The following is an 18,662-nucleotide window of genomic DNA, read 5'->3' on the forward strand; positions in this document are numbered from 1 at the left end:
GCCTCCAGCCTGGTAATACCACGTTTTTTATCCAAGGTGGACGTAAACATTTCTCGTAGTCAGCTGGATAAACATGTTGCAGTATTTATAAGATGGTTACCGAAAACTTTGTTAACACCTGGGCTTCTGATTTGACTATATATTTATTATATATCAATTGGAGATGATCTACTCAAAAAAGTCAATCCTAACTATCTTATCATTGTTTACAATCGCACTGCTGTTTCCTTGGCAGTCTCCTTCCACGCAAAAGTCATCGTTTGATATTAAGTAGTCGCATATCCCAAATTTGTTAAAAATTCCGGCAGAAACTTGCTTTACATCCAAATTCTAAAGGTATCAGTCGTCCACGCGAAGCTGCTGCATCTTTCCAGGCAGCACTTTCATTAGAGCATGCAATTTAACGTCAGTTTATTCAATTTTATATGCTATAGCCAAAGGATGTTTATATTTCCTCAAAATGGTTCCACTGCTTTTTTGCCCATTTTTCCAGTATTCCTCTTGCTGTCACATTGTTGTGCTCGAGTAGGGGAAAGGTAGCTTTGTCTTGACACCATATCTCACTGTAACGAATTGAGATAATTTACTATGTTTATAATAATTTACAGATCCACACATCTCCTTCTGTAACATTACAGACTGCCCCTTCCCTAATTGCCCGTTACAGTCCAATTGATCACAGACATTAACAGCCGTGATATTATCGCAAAATCGCTCTTTAACAGGTTAAAACACACTTAAATTCGCCCTGTTAAGAAGCGTGCCACTTTTAGTGGTATTTATTCTATCAATATCAGTAACAAGATTGTCCAGGGTCTCCAGTAATAACTACAAACCAAAGCGTTTGTCAGTTGCTCTCGTCTTCCTCCCTAATAGCCGAGGGATGTTTAGCGCATTGGAGGGAGATATGTTGATACTTTTCACTACCACAAAAGACTGCTCAGTTGTGACTATCAAGCCTCTTTTCACACTCTAAAGCAGGGGTCTCCAAACAACGGCCCGCGGAAACAGGCCCGCGTTAGCTGGCCGGACATCCCCGGTATCCGGCCCGCCAAATATTTGAGGTGGTACCTATACTGCCAACCATTGAGTTTCGAGGCCTATCACGACCAATACACCGCGACATTGTCGGAGCTCTATCTTTACAAAGCGGAAGGTCATGGTTAAACTTGTGGCTATCCACAATAAACAGACAGACCATTCTCCATGCGATTTGAAAAAAAAAATAACGGTTAACAGACTAGTTTGGCGAAAACATTTTACGTAAAAAAATTCTTTGCATTTTATTCTACTCACGAGTCTGGTGCAAGTCTTTGAAATGGACATCACTTTGGCGACTAGCCTTAGTAATCAATCATTATGGAAGGTGCTTCTTAATCGAGGTTACACTTTCTTTTGATTACGTTTTAAAATACACATAGCAAGTAAAAATATTTTTATTTTAAAGGCAATTTAAAGAAAATACAATACTTGGTGTACTTAATGATAGTGGATATTTTAGTTGTAACTGATGAATAAAAATAACTGTAATTAATTTATATCTTGAAAACTCACAGTGTTAGTGTATTCACGTAAAGAAATTTAACATCTTAGTGATAATTAGTGACTTTTATGTAGCTGTAACTTTCCTTTCATATTTACCTCCAGTTGTGGATCAAGTTTCCTGGTAGAGATAATCATCAGCGACTTCAAATGCTTATCACTTAATTTTGATCTGTAAATACTTTTTGCATATTTCATTTTGGAGAAAGTTTTTCACACAAATAAGTAGTGCCAAAAGCGGAAAAAAATCCATGGGCAAATTTATGTAAATTTGGAAACTTTGTGGATGGAAGACACTTATAAAATCCCAGTAATGTTGACTTTGAATGTTTTTCTTTTAAAAAAAGTCGCTATATTGCAAATCAATAATTTCAAACTAAAGTTCTGCGGGTAACGCTTCTATATCGACGTCCAAGGGATTCTGAAATATCTTAATGTCGTTTGAATTTGCATCGATATCTGTAATATATCTGTAACACATTTTAATTTCTTTCACTGAAGACTGTTTTTCTGAACTGTCTTTTCAACTCCTTTAAAAATATCTTCGCCAGTGGTCGTCCCGTGACTACTGTGAACATCAAGGAGCTCTTCATACACTTCATAATTGTTGTCAATCCCTCGAATAAAATGTAGTACTTGAGCAGTATCTGCTACATCTGTTGACTCATCCACGGCCGAAGAGAACCACTCTGTCTTGATTTTTGTCACGCAGTTGAGCTGATATACACTCCTGGAAATTGAAATAAGAACACCGTGAATTCATTGTCCCAGGAAGGGGAAACTTTATTGACACACTCCTGGGGTCAGATACATCACATGATCACACTGACAGAACCACAGGCACATAGACACAGGCAACAGAGCATGCACAATGTCGGCACTAGTACAGTGTATATCCACCTTTCGCAGCAATGCAGGCTGCTATTCTCCCATGGAGACGATCGTAGAGATGCTGGATGTAGTCCTGTGGAACGGCTTGCCATGCCATTTCCACCTGGCGCCTCAGTTGGACCAGCGTTCGTGCTGGACGTGCAGACCGCGTGAGATGACGCTTCATCCAGTCCCAAACATGCTCAATGGGGGACAGATCCGGAGATCTTGCTGGCCAGGGTAGTTGACGTACACCTTCTAGAGCACGTTGGGTGGCACGTGATACATGCGGACGTGCATTGTCCTGTTGGAACACCAAGTTCCCTTGCCGGTCTAGGAATGGTAGAACGATGGGTTCGATGACGGTTTGGATGTACCGTGCACTATTCAGTGTCTCCTCGACGTTCACCAGTGGTGTACGGCCAGTGTAGGAGATCGCTCCCCACACCATGATGCCGGGTGTTGGCCCTGTGTGCCTCGGTCGTATGCAGTCCTGATTGTGGCGCTCACCTGCACGGCGCCAAACACGCATACGACCATCATTGGCACCAAGGCAGAAGCGACTCTCATCGCTGAAGACGACACGTCTCCATTCGTCCCTCCATTCACGCCTGTCGCGACACCACTGGAGGCGGGCTGCACGATGTTGGGGCGTGAGCGGAAGACGGCCTAACGGTGTGCGGGACCGTAGCCCAGCTTCATGGAGACGGTTGCGAATGGTCCTCACCGATACCCCAGGAGCAACAGTGTCCCTAATTTGCTGGGAAGTGGCGGTGCGTTCCCCTACGGCACTGCGTAGGATCCTACGGTCTTGGCGTGCATCCGTGCGTCGCTGCGGTCCGGTCCCAGGTCGACGGGCACGTGCACCTTCCGCCGACCACTGGCGACAACATCGATGTACTGTGGAGACCTCACGCCCCACGTGTTGAGCAATTCGGCGGTACGTCCACCCGGCCTCCCGCATGCCCACTATACGCCCTCGCTCAAAGTCCGTCAACTGCACATACGGTTCACGTCCAAGCTGTCGCGGCATGCTACCAGTGTTAAACACTGCGATGGAGCTCCGTATGCCACGGCAAACTGGCTGACACTGACGGCGGCGGTGCACAAATGCTGCGCAGCTAGCGCCATTCGACGGCCAACACCGCGGTTCCTAGTGTGTCCGCTGTGCCGTGCGTGTGATCATTGCTTGTACAGCCCTCTCGCAGTGTCCGGAGCAAGTATGGTGGGTCTGACACACCGGTGTCAATGTGTTCTTTTTTCCATTTCCAGGAGTGTATTTTGTGCAATGTCATCTGTTCTTCGAGCCACAGTGTTTGCCAACAAACTTACATTTTTAAATAAATTAACTTTTTCTGGACACATTTCTTCTTCTGTTGCAATAAAGCAGTTCTTAATTAATTCACCGTCGGTAAATGGCTTACACTGTTTCGCTACTAAATGAGCCACACGAAAACTAACACGAGTTGCTGCATGTTGTTTAGCATTTACTTTCTTAAACAGCGACTGCTGGGCTTTTAGCTGGCGTTTCAGAGACTCATACATGTCCAATCGTTCGCATCCTGTAAACTTGGAGTGATTCTGAGAGTGCTTAGTCTCATAATCACGTTTTATATTGTATTCTTTGAAGACTGATATTGCTTCTTTGCAAATAATACACATTGGTTTGTTGCTTGACTCCACCACGAAATATTGACATCCCCACTGCTCTTTAAAAATTCTACATTCACTGTCAACCATTTCGTTTCTTTTCCATAATTGTACAGAACTTCACAAATGATTGTAACCTGAAAATAAAATTGTGCTGTTTAATACTAATAAAACTAGGGAGTAGTCTGCCTAAACAAAATGCAATGAATTTATTTTTAAGGTACTTTAATTACTAAATTAAATACAATTACTCTGTAGTTCCATTAAAAATACGGTGAAAAATACTCAAGTCGTGCTATATAATGGTGGTCATTCTCTTCAAGAGATCTTCCACTCATTCCTTTTGCTTGTACTTACAGTCTAGTTGTAAACTCCTAGCTCAGTTCCACTATCCTGTGCTTGCGTGTGCAGGCATTCATCCGCAACATATTTTTATACCACAATACCCATGCAGTCTGTACTTTTGTCAATAAGTGTGACAGGACAGTAGCTGTACCTCAAGAAATTTATGTACTGTCTATGGGTCACTGAACTACCCACTGCTTTGTGAGTTAACCTTAAGGTAACATTCACAGGTCAATGTAGCAGTAGATGCATTGCAGTTTGTATGGTTCGAGATATAGATGCAGGCATCAATCTCTAACATATGTTTATGCCACAATACCCAAGCAGTCTGTAGTTTTCTCAACGATTATGGAGTTGGAAGTGCTTTGAGACACCCTCCACTGTTGTTGGAGGCACCATCGAAGGTGGCGGTGGCGGCGGCAGCAGCGTCCCATGATGCTTCCAAAGCTGCAACGGAAAGGTTGATCCGCCACTGTTTGGACTGGATCCAAAATTTAGGACATCGAAAATTTTTCAGGCTGGATCCAGCATGCACCACAATTGGGAACACTGTTGAGGGTGGATCTACCTGTGCAAAGGCTGGGATAAAGGTTGGGTGGATCCATCTACACAGAAAAATGCTTGGATGATATTCTGTATGTATTCATTCATATAAGAGCCAAGGTATCGTCCGAAACGTGGATCAGGCAGTGCTATGCCTGGGTACATCGTTTCAGCTGAATTTGTCATGGGCTACATCACAGAGTACTGTTTGGGGTGGATCCAGCATGTAGTACATCTGGGGATACTGTTCATGGCAGTTCCACCTGCGCAAAATCCAACGTAATACTTGGTGTGGATCCATCTATGAAATAATTCTATTATAATGTTTAGTATGAGTCCACCCATGTATGATTCAGAGTAGCATCCGAAAGGTGGCTCTTCCTGCGTTAGGTCTGACACTGCAGCTGCACCATCCATCCTCGCCTACAGTTCCACCACAGGTGCTTCTGCTGCCTCCAATGACTCCTCTGTGCAGCTATGGAGGGAGTTTTAAAGCACTTTTAACTCTAAACTCATCGAGAAAACTACAGACTGCATGTGTATTGTGGCATAAGCATATGTTACATGTAGAAGCCTGCATCTATATCTCAAGCCTTACAAACTACAATGTATCTACTACTATGTTGATAAAATGATTGTGGACTTAAGGTAGTTTTGAAAAGCACTGGTTAGTTGGCTTACCCATGTACACTAACATCCTGAGGTACAGCTGTTCTCTATGTCATACTTGTTGAGAAAAGAACAGGATGCATGGGTAATGTGGCATAAACAAACATTGTAGAATGATGCCTGCATCTGTATCTCGACTTTCAAAATGCAATGCATCTATTACTACGCTGAGCATATGATAATTAACTTTATATTCCTTAGGTGGTTCTGACTACCTGTGAGTGACACTGGATGCCTGGCTTTTCTGCCTGCTTTATGCCTATAATGCTACACCATTGGTTATAATGTCTTGTACCAGCATGACAGGATGAGGTGTTGCCTTACTGTATAGCATTAGCAGAACACAGATTTCAACAAGTGTGCTGATTGCCTGAAGCCTAACGCCTGATGCTTGACACCTGAACCGTGACTCCCAACTCCTGATGCCCAACACTGGATGGCTGGCTCCTTATGCCTGATGCTCGACTCCAAATGCCTGACACCTGACAGCCCTACAAGAAACTCACCCATGTGCTTACACAATAGTGCAGTTGAGCTTTGAGTTACAATTAGATTGTAAGTGCAATAAAATTTAGAAGGAATGAGTAGAAGATCATGTGATCAGAAGTACCATCATATTTTATCTTTAGAATGCAAAAGCAGGTTTGATAGTCGCAACTGAGCAGTCCTCTGTGGAAGTGAAAAGTATCACTTTGTCTCCCTTCAATGTTCTAAACATCTCTCACCTATTAGGGAGAAAGACAAGACCAACAGACGTATGCTCTAGTTTGTGGTTATTACTGGATAACATGGACAATCTTGTTACTGATATTAGTACTATAAATTACACCAAATACAGCATGTTTCGTAGCAGTAAGACTATTAGTGCCCTTACATTCATTACAGATATGTTTCGCACTAACATTATAGTTCTGTGACATTATATTTCTGTGATCAACTGGACTGTCAGGAGCAAGTAGAGAAGGGCCAGCCTGTGCTTTTAAAGAAGGAGATGTGTGGATCATTAAACTATTATCATATATTTATGAGTCAAATCACAAGCCCAGGAGTGAGCATAGTTATTGGTAACCACCTTAGAGATCTTATAAAGTGTTCAGGCTTGCGGCTATGGGAAAATTATGCGTCTTTCTTCGCTGAAGAACGTGGTATTACCAGGCTAGAAACAACTACATAATAGATTGGGTGTTTGATCCCTGTGCAAGTATGTTTAGGTATGTACCAGTGATCTCTACACTACCTGGATGTTGAACTTCCACTGTATGATCGTGCCAGCCATAGATGCTCACATTTCATTTCTTGCAAAACTGCAACATGGGTGCTAGAAAATGTCACTACAACACGAAAAGAAAATACTTTTCGATGCCGCTCCCACATCACCCTACTATATCACATATTGACATAAAGTTCAAAACAAGACATTAGTCTGCAATTCTTTGTCATGTACAGACCAATGGAAATTTGTTTGCCAAACTACAACGTGGCGGAAGATGCAAAGCGAATGAATCTGCAGACATGCTGCAGTTCTATACTGAGAGACAGACTTCTATATCCAGGTTGTGTAGAGATAACTGGTATGTACACATTGACTTGTATCTTTCTTTTTAACTATGCTGTAACAGAACATAATTATGTCACTTCGGCAGTTATTGGTAATTCATGACTGCTATTGCTGGTGTAACCACATTACTTCATCTCTATTTTCAGTGTATTACTACATCAATGTCTTCATCTCTGCAAAGCGGCACTGCCATGCTGTCACACTGTAGTTTTAAGATACTATACCTCGTAATACTTACAGCCATTTTGTTTAAAGTTTGCTGATTAGTAGCCCTAACATAACGATGTGCTTGAGGGCTGAGGCAGCATCATGGGTTGGTAGAATCTCTAATGTCTTTTCTGGTAGTGACCCATTACATTTCAGAACACAACAGCTTCCACATCTACATCTATGTATCTTTAGGTTATAGAGAACAGCATTACTTTAATATGTCTTGTGGCATTTGTTTAGCACTTATAGCAGTGGGGTCTGCTCATACAATTTCATGTATTAGGCGTATTTTGATAGCCCATTGTCTTGCAAGGCATACGATATTGATTCTTCATAGCGTTTTCGTTCACATTAGGAATAACATGTATTTCAATGAGTTATATAGACAATTAAGATGCAGCAGTATTTAATGTGTGCTTGCAAAGAGTGAAACATCTCACAATATATGGCAAGTTCTTTTATTTTTCGAGATATCGACTCCGACATTGTCTTTAGAAATGACACATCTCTCAGACTGAACACGTATTTTCCATATTTGGATACCGCTGCAGCTTGAACATCGCACTTGTCACGCTGCTGATGTATTTTTAGGGTATTGTGAGCGATATTATAAGAAAAATACAGCTATAAGGCCTTTAGCGAGCCTTCTGACTGCAAACTGCTGTTACTGCGCAAACCTCCAGTAGGCCTGCATCATTTGTAACAACAGCAATAACTGGCAATGAATAGCATCGTTTACCTCTTCTCTAGTGAGTAATACGATGAATTATCTTTGTTCCTCTTAAGATCGTGGGAATATCTACTTTGATGGTGTGTGGTGGGTGATTTACATCAAGAGTGGACCAAAATAGTTGCATTCAATGTGTATATTTGCGTCAATGGCATACTATTTTTTAGTTAACACATATTTTTCTGCAGTTATAAGCCTGGTTAGGATAACTTTATGACATCGAATTACTAGGCCTAGCTTCTATCCCGTCAACTGTTATTAGACATTGAAGTCTGACAGTGGGGCACATACTTCACAATCTTGAGCGCTTGTGTATGTGTATATCTGGAAATTAACTTGCGTTTTGTTTTACATTGTAAACATGTGTGATCTCTATTAATTGATTTGAGTCTTACAGCGTTTTTCTCATGTAGTAACGTCAAATAGTTACACACATCAAAAAAAGTTTTGCATCACCTCGTTTCCGGAATCTGTACAGAAAATTGGAATAGAGATCAACATAAACATCATTTCAGCCCTTTTTATTGCTCATGAAAACCACACATTGCATGCTTTACCACCATACAGTGAGACCTTCCGGGCTGGTGGTCCAGACTGCTGTACACACCGGTACCTCTGATACCCAGTAGCATATTCTCTTGCATTGATGCATGCCTGTATTCGTCGTGGCATACTATCCACAAGTTTATCAAGGCACTGTTGGTCCAGATTGTCCCACTCCTCAACGACGATTCGGCGTAGATCCTTCAGAGTGGTTGGTAGGTCCATAAACAGCCCTTTTCAATCATCCCAGGCATGTGCGGTAGGATTCATGTCTGGAGAACATGCTAGCCACTCTAGTCGAGCGATGTCGTTATCCTGAAGGAAGTCATTCACAAGATGTGTACGATGGGGGCGCGAACTGTCGTTCATGAAGACGAAGGTCTCGCCAATATGCTGCCGATATGGTTGCACTATTGGTTGGAGGATGGCATTCACGTATCGTAGAGCCGTTACGGCGCCTTCCATGAGTACCAGCGGCGTACGTCGGCCCCAGATAATGGCACCACAAAACATCAGGGAACCTCCACCTTGCTGCACTCGCTGGACAGTGTGTCCAAGGCGTTCAGCCCTACTGGGTTGCCTCCAAACACGTCTCCGACGATTGTCTGGTTCAGAGCATATATGACACTCATTGATGAAGAGAACATGAGGCCAATCCTGACCATTCCATCTAGGCCTATCTGTACCACGCTGCATGGAGTCATGGTTGCAAAGATGGACCTCGCCAGGGACATCAGGAGTGAAGTTGCGCATCATGCAGCCGATTGTGCACAGTCTGAGTCGTAAGACGACGACCTGTGGCTGCACTAAAAGCATTATTCAACATGGTGGCATTGCTGTTAGGGTTCCTCTCAGCTATAAGCCGTAGGTAGTGGTCATCCACTGCAGTAGTAGCTCTTGGGCGGCCTAAGTGATGCATGTCATCGACAGCTCCTGTCTCTCTATATCTCTTCCATGTCCAAACATGATCACTTTGGTTCTCTCCGAGACGCCTGGGCACTTCCCTTGTTGAGAGCTCTTCCTGGCACAAACTAACAACGCGGACGCGATCGAACTGCGGTACTGACTGTCTAGGTATGGCTGAACTACAGACAACGTGAGCCATGTACCTTGTTCCTGGTGGAATGACTGGAAGTGATCGGCTGTTGGATCCCCTCCGTCTAATAGGTACTGCTCATGCATGGTTGTTTACATCTTTGGGCGGGTTTCGTGACATCTCTGAACAGTCAAATGGACTGTGTCTGTGATACAATATTCACAGTCAACATCTATGTTCAGAGTTTTGGGAACCGGGCTGACGCAAAACTTTTTTTGATGTGTGTATATAATTCTCGTACTTTTTCCACTGCCTACATATTTTGCATACATTTTGAGTTTTTCAACGCATTAGATTTGTAAAATAAGTAATTAACGACTTTTTTCTCTTATTTACTGTATGGAAATCTGTTGGCAACAGTAGGAACTACTTATTCGTGGCGTAATCAATGAACTAAGGACGATTATAGTAGTGGAGCCATCTATTGGTGAGGCAAAATAATCGAAATACATTCGATTTTTCAGTGCAGCCATCTGTTGGTGACGGGAGAAACTGCAGTGTGAAACAAGACTTGTTTTTATTTCGCATTTTCTGTGCTTGTGTGACAGCATTTATGGCAACACGCACGTCAACAAATATGAATTCCTAATTCGTTATTTACATTTTATAAGGAAATGTTGATTTTTAATCAGTCATAGAGAAATATGTTATCTACCCATTCCAAATTCCGTGACAAATGACATAGCTTCGAATCAAAGTCACCAATGTGATCCATCTGCTGGGGTAATGACTAGTAATACACTAGTTCGCTTGTTGCTATCACACAGACTGGAAGGGACCACTCTCCCACACTTCGAATTGTTATCTGTTCAACATTGTAGTTCGCTTGTGTCGCCGAGACTTTCTTCTGCGTGTGTTTGTGCATCTGTGTTCATCATCATCTTCTTGCATGTCGTCACTTATTCTCACCATCTCCATCTTGGTGCACAACTGCCATCAACGTCGCCATTGTCACCGGTGCTTCACTGACGTCAGAGCTGCTGCCACTTCAGTCGTCTCCCATCGCCGCCGTCGCCGTCACTGCTACAGTCTACTCGTCACCTCCATCTTCGTCGCCACTGCTGTCATCATCATAGCATACCAGACGACGCTGCTTTCATCCCTCACCAACCCAGCAACACTCCACCATCAGTAACTATCCAAAACGAAATTTTCACTATGCAGTGGAGTTTGCACTGTTATGAATCTTCCTAACAGATTAAAATTGTGTCCTTAACAGAGACTCGCACTCATGACCTCTGTCTTTTGTGAGCATGTGCTCTACTGACTGACCGACCTCTGCACGAGTCACGAACCATCCTCACTGCTTTACTTCTGCCAGTTTCTCATCTCCTACCTTCCAGACTTCACAGAAGCTCTCCTGCAAACCTTGTGAGACTAGGACTACTGACAGAAAGGACTTTCTGTCCTGTTTCCTTTGACCAAAATGGATATTCCAGACACCTCTGTCATTTAGACCACTAAATACTCTGCTCACACAGTCACTATGTGGAGCACTTTCTCTCACCCACCACCCTATGTCCACCCTCCCCTTAAAACAGTCTCATCATCACCTGCAGTCCCTTCCTTTGTCTTCCCTACCCTTCCCACGACCTCTTCCACGTCTTCTACCACATCCTTTGCCTATCCCCCACTTCCAACTTTTGCCATACCAACCACCTCCACTGTAACTCCAGTCAAAATAATAACACATCAGACTATGGTCGCAACATCTGAAAACACTGACATGTAACACAACCTACTGAAAGGACCTGCACCACGCCATATCCCACCTTCTCCCTATTGCAGACCACACTCCTGGCACTGTAACCATAAAACCCCAAACAAAACCCAGTGCCACTGTACATACGGAGACCACCCCCTCCCCTGCACCTTCTTCCTCGATCATTCACACCTTCCTCCTATCCCACTCTGACAGCAAATTCCTAAATACAAAATCCCTCACAACTGAAACCAGGAAATGTGTTCCTCACATCCCTGTCATGCAAATCGTATCCCACAAAGATTCCATCCTGATCAAATCCACAAATCTAAAATTCCACTCAGACCTCCTCCTAAGAATTCCATGTATAACCTTTGGTCTTCATGCCCTCCTCACTCCCTTCAACAATGCCTCTCTCTCCAAACAACTCCATCATCCTCACCATCCTCCCACCCTCACTGCTGTGATAAGGAAGGTTGGTCCTGAGATCACAACAGAGGACATGGTCTCCAAACTAAATTTTTAATCCTGTTCTCAAAATCCGCACAGCCCACCGTAGCTACAATCTCTCAGGTCCCACCTTCCTCATTGAAGTATTCACACAGTCTGACCCCTTCATCGATAACATCACACAGAGGCAGCCCTGATTTAGAACCACCATCATAAAGTCAAATCCTCCAAATCCCCCCAAGTCCTACCATTGTTAACAATGCCTTGTTCATAATCACCATCTCACTCCCGACTGTAAAAATCAACTCCCTTGTCCTTACTGAAAAATCTCCCATTTCCTCAAACAATGTCCAAAACTCGCCTCTCCTCCCATCTGTAACACCTGCAATGATACCCAGCTGACATACTCTGCCAAATGCAAAGTTAAATCCCCATCCATGAAACAAGAATTAACCTGTCCCTGTTCATCCTACTGTTCATCCTATCTATCCCAGCAATTTTCTCCACCCACCTCCCACAGTTGGAGATATCATCAGATTCCTCGCCCTCATGCTCCAAAATAGCCACCCTTTCCATCAACTGCAAACCCTCCAGAAAAATTTCTCTTGCTGCCTACCCCATTTTCTACTTTAATACTGAAGCCACCTACTCCCAAAACCAAGTTCATTTCGTTTTCACCAATCTCAACACCCTCATTTAAACCTCTACAACCCCTTACCCACACAAACCATTCCGTAGGCTCCCATCATGATGTGACAGCAATACAGCATCTTATACCACAACATCCATTCCCTACCAACCAAAAAGCCCCATTCAATGCAAACCTTATCCCAACACAATGTTGATACCTTCATCCTTAATGAAATATTCCTCCAACCATATCAAACCATTCGAATTTCTCCTTATTTCCTCCAACACACAGATAATCCCTTTCGCCTGGCCAGAGGTGGAGTTGCAATTGGCTACCACAAGAACATCCCTGCTTGGCCACAATGCTTACTCAATAATCCCAATGAGCACTTTATCCTTAGCCTCTTCTTCAAAACCTTAACTGTTGGCGCCGGCCGAAGTGGCCGTGCGGTTAAAGGCGCTGCAGTCTGGAACCGCAAGACCACTACGGTCGCAGGTTCGAATCCTGCCTCGGGCATGGATGTTTGTGATGTCCTTAGGTTAGTTAGGTTTAACTAGTTCTAAGTTCTAGGGGACTAATGACCTCAGCAGTTGAGTCCCATAGTGCTCAGAGCCATTTGAACCTTAACTGTTACCTGTGATACTATCCACATCCAAACTAATAATTCCATCCCCTATGATTTCCTCACCCACATCAACCATACCTTTTCCACCTATGTTGTTGCTGCTGACCTCAGCATCCATGGTAGTTCCTCTGCAGACCTCTGGCAGTGGTGTCAGACCCCCTCCAAGGTGACATTGTTCCCATCCCACAGCACACCCCTTCTGAAAGCATCACCACTGCTGATGTCCTAGTATCTCTCATTCTTCTTGGACACCTCACTGCAGAACTCCTCAATCAAAATGGAAGTGACAGCCTACCTGATCTCCTACACACAACCTCATCCCTATGCACCCCATCCCAATTTCCATCCAAACGTTATCTGCTACTCCTGTGCCAATTGAAATGCCTACAGGAAATCCATAGATACCCATATTGGAAGCAAATCCATAACGTTTCACCAACCCAATGATATCTACCATCCCATGGCCTTCCTGTAGCAGACCTTGTCAGATGTAAAATCCACCCACATACCTACCAAGACCATATATCCTTATCACCCCACACTCTCACCACAAGTCCTACTCCTTCTCCAAGATCCCATCGCTTATACCACACCTTCCGAAGAACTCATGACTGGGATACTCTCATTTGCCACTGGCAAATACAGAAACACACCAGGAACTTACTAAATGCTAAAACCCATGGAGACAGGCGCCAGATTCAATGCTACACTAACCATTAACTCTTCCTAGTACTGGTAATCGTTATATCCCACACTACATGCTACTCCACAACAACCATCCCTTACCTGAAAAACTGAGCAAAGCTGACCACATTGCATCCTAATTCTCTAACACAAACAATATTGCCCCATCCCTGGCTCCCAGCTTCCAGTACTTGGACATCATACCACAAACAGAATTAAACATCCCAATCACAGCATGATATAAAACAATCCCTTCACAGAATTGCAACATGACCACATTACCTATCAACACCTTAAAGAATCCCCCCTCTCCTTTATAGCCACCCTTGCCAACCTTTATACCACTATCCTCTCCACATGTTACTATCCTGAACTGCGGAAAACCCTTAAAATCCTACTTTTCCTCAAACTGCATAAACCTCCTATTGATACATCCTCCTACTGCCCTGTATGCCTCACCTCAGTGTTTAGCAAGATCTTTGAATCCATCCTCTCCTGATGCATCCATCAACTCCTGAACTAACACCACCCCCCTACCATTAGCTAATGCAGCTTCCATCTCACCTTCTCTTCTGATGACCAGCTCCTGCACCTCACCAGACTCCTATCCCACCAACTCAACACTCATAAATCCATTCTTTTTGCCCCCTTCGACCAAGCCTATGACTGCTTATAGCATTCTTGTCTCCTTTAAAACTTCAGACTTACACACTTCCAGTTAATTATGTCCACCTTACTGCATCCTTCCACTCCAATCACCCATCCTTTGTCACCATTAACAACACCAATTCCTGTGCCTTTATTCCACTGCAGGCATGCCCCAAGGCTCGATTCTCTCCCCTCTCCTCTACACAGCCGACATGCCCAACCCCCTCCCCCCCCCCCCCCCCCCCGCCATCAGTCCACTTCCTTCAGTATGCTACTGACACCACTTTCTTCGCTCTCTATCCTACACTCCAAAAATCCCAACGATCCCTCCAAATCAACCTCAATCCATTTACCTATTGGTGGAAGCAATGGCACCTCATGATCAACCCTTCCAAACACAGGCAATAATTATAGGACACACCACCCGCTCTTTTGGTTTCCATAACTTCCACTTTACCATTTACGACTGTCCTATCCAGCTAACTAATATACTAAATGACCTTGGATTAACAATCAACCACCAATTAACTTGGAAACCTCACCTACTAACTGTCCAACAGGAAGTCCACAATAGACTAAAACTGCTACAACTACTGATTGACTGAACTTTGGGATTGCACCCCTCCACTGTCCTACTCACATACGACACACACAAATCCTTGATGCAACCTATCCTTTCCTATGTGAATGTTGCAGAGATCTCTGCCCCACCCAAGTTCTATAAGTCCCTCCAGATTCTGGAACACCATGCACTCCACCTCGCTTTCCACATCCATTTACCTTCCCCCATGAGGATCCTTTACTAACTCATCAAATTCCCCTCACTCACATTGAACACCTCCAAACAATCTAAACCATCTGGAAATGCGACTCCCATAATCCTAGAGTTTCCCCTCTCATTTCCAATCTTTGTATGCTGCCATGCCTTTACAAATACATCCCACCAACACCCAACCCTACACCCACACATGCTCCACATACTCTCCCTCCCCCCCCCCCCAAAAAAAACCTTCAGCCATCTCTCCCTCGCACATTATAAACTCTTCCCAGACATTTACCTAGCCTACCAGCTATAAATCCACCCCTTTTCCCCATCAAGTAGTGGTTTGACTGTACCACTGACAGCCCTCCCACGCCCCCTACCCATATGGGGTGTGGGGGGATTACCAATGAAACTGGTGGGTCAGTCCTTACACGAATTTTTGGGAGTCAGTAATGGAAGCATAGTTGACACATTTTTCAGCAGTTCAGATACTTACCGTATTTGGCTTCAGAGCAAGGACACTCAGGGTAGGGCGCTTCAAGCAAATTTCAGGGGGTCAGGAGGTCCCTTCCCTTCCCTCCCCACCCTTGACCTTAGAACATGACTGAATGCTATGATACCTGGAATGTCCTTGGAGGTTTAATGCTGCTGTCAGCGAAACGTGACATGCGCAGTTGTCTCAGCTGTAATATGACACCACAGATAAGAAAGCACTGTTGCTGGTGTCTTCAAATTCCTGTCCATAACATAAACTGCTACACTGCTGACAGTCAGTGTTGATTCTAAAATAGATTGCTTGTACAGTTTACACAGACTTGTGACAATGCATATGAGGTTTTATTTTCAAACCTGAACCTGTGCAGTACAGTGTTAATTTTGTATCTTCTCTATTTAAAAGGTAAATCTGTCATTGACCCAAAGGTTGATTTCAACACTACAGCGCTTTAGAAGGCACAGCCCTATTGGAGGCAGTACATCATCATCTTCTAACTTATGCAGCCAGTTATAGGAGGCCCTACAGTTTTAACGCAGACTCTGAAGCATGGTGCAACTCTGTATTTCTCACAGTAACAAAAATTGCCATGGGTAAAAAAAGCAACAAGAGACATATAAGTTCCTAGGACATACAAAGCGTCGAACCCATGATCTTTGGGTCCACAGTCAGGCACTTTACCACTGAGACTCAGATTCTCTCCTTAAAAGGGATGAAACTTCTAAGGCAACAAAGTACTCAGGATCAAAATAAATTCAGTTGTTTCACTGATGATGTCTGATACAAATGATTTATATCTAAATTATATAATTTCACCTTGAGGTGCGCCTGCTGTAGACCATCTCAATCGAAACACTGAAGTATGTAAAGTGGTCCAAAGTAAATTATGTTAGTTATTCTTCCATCATTTTTCAGTCATGCATTCGGAATATTTTTAATTCTTGTACACATATTTCAGTTGACAACCTTTCAGCCATTCCCAAGGTGAGTCACTTGCAAGTTTAAAATCATTTCACACGTTATGAAGTAAAAGTGCATGCATTAGTATAGTCAGAGATAAAACATAAGGCATCTAAGAGTTAAACAATGCTAGCACAGAGTTAACGAATCCACAGTGCTTACAAACTATGTTGTTGATTACTATGCATGGAATATGTTGGAATTCCAGGCAGTGGAGACTTAGAACAATATTTCCTTTGAGAGCGTTGCCATGAAATAAGGGTTTTCCATCAGCAACGGCCGCTAATAGTGGGCTAATGTGCCAGAGCACACTGTAAATATCAAACTCAAATTACGTCATTTCTCTCAGAAGTCAAGACAGAAATAGCACTACAACTATACCATTTCTCTTCAAATTTATTCTGGTGCAAATAAAACAGACGAAAACGCAATTTGTATCGCTCTCTCTGTAACAACTGGAAAGCAAGTTTTGAGTGCTGAAATGATGGTCAGCCATGCTACAATCAACTCATAGAAGGGGTGCAGCTGTCTGTCTTTGATTGTAAATGCTCTAATGTGACGTAATCCCTGCCTATACTAAGGATGCTATGTCACAGTACCACGTCAGTATTTTCATTGAAACTGCATATAAAATACACTCCTGGAAATGGAAAAAAGAACACATTGACACCGGTGTGTCAGACCCACCATACTTACTCCGGACACTGCGAGAGGGCTGTACAAGCAATGATCACACGCACGGCACAGCGGACACACCAGGAACCGCGGTGTTGGCCGTCGAATGGCGCTAGCTGCGCAGCATTTGTGCACCGCCGCCGTCAGTGTCAGCCAGTTTGCCGTGGCATACGGAGCTCCATCGCAGTCTTTAACACTGGTAGCATGCCGCGACAGCGTGGACGTGAACCGTATGTGCAGTTGACGGACTTTGAGCGAGGGCGTATAGTGGGCATGCGGGAGGCCGGGTGGACGTACCGCCGAATTGCTCAACACGTGGGGCGTGAGGTCTCCACAGTACATCGATGTTGTCGCCAGTGGTCGGCGGAAGGTGCACGTGCCCGTCGACCTGGGACCGGACCGCAGCGACGCACGGATGCACGCCAAGACCGTAGGATCCTACGCAGTGCCGTAGGGGACCGCACCGCCACTTCCCAGCAAATTAGGGACACTGTTGCTCCTGGGGTATCGGCGAGGACCATTCGCAACCGTCTCCATGAAGCTGGGCTACGGTCCCGCACACCGTTAGGCCGTCTTCCGCTCACGCCCCAACATCGTGCAGCCCGCCTCCCGTGGTGTCGCGACAGGCGTGAATGGAGGGACGAATGGAGACGTGTCGTCTTCAGCGATGAGAGTCGCTTCTGCCTTGGTGCCAATGATGGTCGTATGCGTGTTTGGCGCCGTGCAGGTGAGCGCCACAATCAGGACTGCATACGACCGAGGCACACAGGGCCAACACCCGGCATCATGGTGTGGGGAGCGATCTCCTACACTGGCCGTACACCACTGGTGATCGTCGAGGGGACACTGAATAGTGCACGGTACATCCAAACCGTCATCGAACCCATCGTTCTACCATTCCTAGACCGGCAAGGGAACTTGCTGTTCCAACAGGACAATGCACGTCCGCATGTATCCCGTGCCACCCAACGTGCTCTAGAAGGTGTAAGTCAACTACCCTGGCCAGCAAGATCTCCGGATCTGTCCCCCATTGAGCATGTTTGGGACTGGATGAAGCGTCGTCTCACGCGGTCTGCACGTCCAGCACGAACGCTGGTCCAACTGAGGCGCCAGGTGGAAATGGCATGGCAAGCCGTTCCACAGGACTACATCCAGCATCTCTACGATCGTCTCCATGGGAGAATAGCAGCCTGCATTGCTGCGAAAGGTGGATATACACTGTACTAGTGCCGACATTGTGCATGCTCTGTTGCCTGTGTCTATGTGCCTGTGGTT

The sequence above is a fragment of the Schistocerca cancellata genome, chromosome 4, assembly GCF_023864275.1.
Source record: "Schistocerca cancellata isolate TAMUIC-IGC-003103 chromosome 4, iqSchCanc2.1, whole genome shotgun sequence".
Classification (NCBI taxonomy): domain Eukaryota; kingdom Metazoa; phylum Arthropoda; class Insecta; order Orthoptera; family Acrididae; genus Schistocerca; species Schistocerca cancellata.